Raw genomic sequence first — 4112 nt, 5'->3', positions numbered from 1 at the left:
CTGATTTTTCTCTTTTAGATTGCTGGAAACTCCTCTTGCCAGCGGATTCTGGCCCCACCTGGACCAATGGAAGTGTGATCTCCAGAATCGATTTTTTTATTCTGTTCTTTTGTTTTTACCCCTAACAAAGGAGCTCTTGATAAAACCAATGCCTTTTCTCCTTTGCCTTCCTCTTGCCTGCCCTTAAAAAGAAATTTCTGTTTTGGGTTTTAAATAAAAAGCTGCACGTTCTTTTTAAATTACAAGAGGCTGGCTTAGATATGGAGGAACACATTTTAAAAGCTAAAGCTGACATTAAAGATGCTTTAGATGAGTGAGGCAATCAAATTTTTTTTAACTCCCATGTTCAAAATTTGGAGGAAGTAGAGAAGTGTTCCCGATTCTTTTTTTAAGAAAACCATGGATAAGAAAAAGGAGGCCATAACGAATCTAGAAGGATGCACTTCTCTCCCGGACATGTTAGATACTGCCTTTTATTCTGTACATTTTAATGAGAAAGAAGTGGACATGTCTTTTATGGATTATGCTATTAATTCCCTTGATTTTAAGCTAGATGTCTTAGATGGTGAGAATTTATCTCGGGATGTCAATCTAGAAGAACTATTTATGGTTTTTAAAAGTTTCTCCCCTGTTAAGGCGCCTGGAGAAGATGGTCTGCCAATAAAATTTTATCTAGCTTTTTGGGAAGTTTTAAAAAATGACATGCTTTTAAATGTACATGGAGGTTTTTAATGTACAGGAGCTTCCCTCCCTCTTGCAGAAAGGGTATTGTTTATTTACTTTTTAAAAAGGGGGATGCTACACTGGAGACCAATCACCTTGTTGAACGTAGATTATAAAGTTTTAGCAAAAATCTTAGCAACAAAAGGGTTTTAAACGTAAGACTAAATGTATCCATCCTGACCAGGTATGTGGGGTACCCGGCAGGTCTATTGCTTAAGGTCTAGGTCAAACTTTAGCCATTTTATCCTTAGATTTTGTGAAGGCCTTCGACCGGGTATCCCATTTTTATCCTTTTAAAGTTTAAAGAAGACTGGCTTTTCCTGAAAGAGTTTTAAATGATAACCATCTTTTATATAAATCATGTTTTAGCTGCATTTCTGTCAACGGGTTTTTAACCAAAGGTGTTCCTCTTATCGGGTGCTAAGCAGGGGTGCCAACTCTCTCCGCTACTCTTCATCTGCGCCATTGAACCCCTGCTGGCCCTCCTTCGGAAAGACAAAGTTGTACGTGGCATTCCAGTTCCCGGTGGAGTCCGGGTTAAGACCGCGAGTTCTATGGATGATGTCACAGTCATCTGCCTGGACTCTCCGTCCATGAGGAGGGCCCTGAGGAACACCGCATTTTTTTGCATGGCCTCAGGTTTTAAACTTAATGTTGACAAATGTATTGGCTCCTGGGATACCTCTATTACACCAGGAGTTTTTATGCAGCAGGATAGCATTAAGATTTTAGGTTTGATTTTTAATCATGCTAATGACGGTTTTCTTAATTGGGATTCAGCAACAGACAGGATGGAGAAAAAAGATCTCTCTATGGAAGCACAGGAACCTCTCGATAGTGGGGAAAATTTTAATTATTAAATCTGTTTTATTGCCCATTATGTTATATGTTGCAATGGTGTTCCCCCCATCTTCTCTTTACATCCGAAAGCTTGCCAACTGTTTTAGGTTTCTTTGGAATTCAAAAATGGAAAAACTTCGTAGAGAGATTTTATACAAGAGCAATTTTAATATTTAAAAAAATGTTAAAATTTTTTGTTTCTGTTTTAGGGTGAAGACACACGTGGCGTTTTTAGGCAGTTTTTGGGCCCTTTTTACTAAGTGCGTTTTCAGATCGTAAAAAACTTATGCGTTTTTTTACGATCTGAAAACGCACTTTGTAAAAAGGGCCCAAAAACGGCCTAAAAACGCCACGTGTGTCTTCACCCTTAGGTGTAGACGACTGAAGTTGAGTAAAGCGGATCCGAGCTTTTTGGGAGACCGGAAGGTGGTGTCAATTTTTCCCAGGAGGAACGAAGACACCGTGGCATTGGCAACTTCTCCTCGGCTGGGCAATCGTACAGTGACTCCCAACTCGTGAGTTCCAACATAGAGGAGGCCTGGTGGCGTGTACCAGGTACCCAAGGAGGAGTTGTGCCCATGATGAAACTGCTGCATCTTTTTTGAACTACCCATATGCGCCGGAAGTTTGGAAGAGGGTCGGACTTCTTTTAAAATGGACTTGTGGTCTTAATGATTTTAATCATTCTTATGTGTTTTATGGCCTTTTCAAATGTCCGCAACTGACTGTATTAAACTTGGTCTTAGTGAAATGCACATTTATTTTTTAAGAGATGTAAAACATGTTGGAATAAAAGAGGCTAAAGCCACCTGGAATATTGCACTTTGGAACACCCCCATTTTGTAAATATATTTTAGTTTTTTATTGTGCGTTTTTATTCTGTGTGCTGCTATAAGTCTTTTTATCCATGATTTTATGATCTCTTAAGTACTTAAATACCAAGTTTTATGATGATCAGTCAAGATGTTACTCTGTAAAATTCCGTTTTTATATTCTGTAGAATAAAGATGTTTAAACCTCATCTGTTCTTATCAGTTTAATATCTGAAACGTCCCCTATCTGGGGACCATATATTAAATGGATTTTTGGAACAGGGAGATTAAAAAAGAGCTTGCTCTGTCCACTCCACGCATTGACCTGGTATTGCAGTACCTCCAGGACCGGTGCACCCCTTCTTAATTTGGTGAAAAAGATAGAGAAATAAATAGAAAAACTTTGGAAAGGGAAAAGAAATGGAGCCGAAATTTGCAATGTGACGTCGACGACGCTCTTGTGCTTTGTCATCTACTCAGGTGTGTTTTGTGCTGTGTCTCTTGCAGGAGGAGCAAAGAGCTAAATGGGCCCAACCCGAAACAAAGACAAAAAAAAGGGGGGGGAAAAAGTGACCCAATCGGCAGCCTTTTTAATTGGAGCAAATTGGATAATGATTAGTCTGGAGACGTCTCCTTGAATTGAAGACACCTGCAGGTTGAGATTTGGCTTCCTCCTCCTACTGCACTCACTGCAAGCAGTCATAGTTTGAAATGGTGTGAACGAGCGAAGGTAAGCTATAGCAGTGTGTGATGGATGCAGCTAGCGTGCCTGTCCCCTCACACCGTCCACCTGCTGTGTAAAGGGAAAGGAAAAGTGATCTCTGAGCTGACCCGGCAGGCAGTCAGTCAAACTGACTTGACAAAAGAGTTGTGACAGGTGTAGCGGTGGCTGGCAGATGAAGTGCAGACGCCCGCTCGCTCGGCCCCCCTGCTGCTATGCGGGGGAAGTGCCTGTAGGGGCGGTCCTATGCAGATTAATTGTCCCCACGCAGAGCATTGTGTGACTTGCAGGGTAGCGTTTTCGCCTCCTGCCAGTGGCTCATCTCCTCAAGCAGTGTAGAGAGCTTTGAAGGGGGCTATGTGCGGTATTGCTTCTCTGCCTTTTGGCTAAGATTAAGTGTAGGATTGTGATTTTGAATTCAGTTTACCTTGATCTTGGCCATAGATAAGGTGCCTGGGGGATCGGCAGGGTCTTGTACCCTGTCTTCACCCCCTTGCTGCTATTGGGTGGTTGGATTAGTCCCCGGGCAACGGGTTGCGTTTGGCCTGTGTAATTGCCGCAGGGCGTTTCTGTTTGGGCTTCGGTCTCAGAGCGTTCGGTGTGCCTTTTGTTTCGTTCTAGGAGGGTTGTTGGTACTGGCCTGTTGTCTAACACCGAGGACGATCCTTGGGTCGTTGCTCGGTCTCGGGCGACAGGTTCTGGGGGTCCCCGTCCTTTGGGTCTTTATCTTGGTTCCACGATGGAGACCAACCCCGATGCCGTTCCCGTGTTCGCACGGTTAAAAAAAGGTTTTTTTCACAAATGATTCTCGTGACGTGCGGCACGTCATCGAGGAAGTGCTAGGTAAAGTAATGGCGTTAACAAAATTCGAGATCCTGGGCGTCCAGGAACATAAAAAAAGGCAATTGAATGTCACATTCAATGGAGATGGTATATTTCGTAATGCGACAATGAAAGTAAACTGACGGTGATGAATGTGAAAATTGCCATACATATGATGGAGGAATCCCAGATTG

At 42.5% G+C, this 4112-nt stretch overlaps 1 non-coding gene across 1 annotated transcript; it reads left to right on the top strand.

Annotated features, from left to right (window-relative positions):
• The first annotated feature begins 2541 nt into the window (after positions 1–2541).
• LOC140066344 (U2 spliceosomal RNA) lies at positions 2542–2737 on the top strand. Its single transcript, XR_011848222.1, has one exon. It is a non-coding gene; the product is annotated as a U2 spliceosomal RNA (small nuclear RNA).
• The last annotated feature ends 1375 nt before the right edge of the window (positions 2738–4112 follow it).

Source organism: Engystomops pustulosus, chromosome 6, assembly GCF_040894005.1.
Source record: "Engystomops pustulosus chromosome 6, aEngPut4.maternal, whole genome shotgun sequence".
NCBI lineage: Eukaryota > Metazoa > Chordata > Amphibia > Anura > Leptodactylidae > Engystomops > Engystomops pustulosus.
The sequence above is the reverse complement of the archived record's forward strand: the minus strand, read 5'-3'. Positions and strand labels throughout refer to the sequence as shown.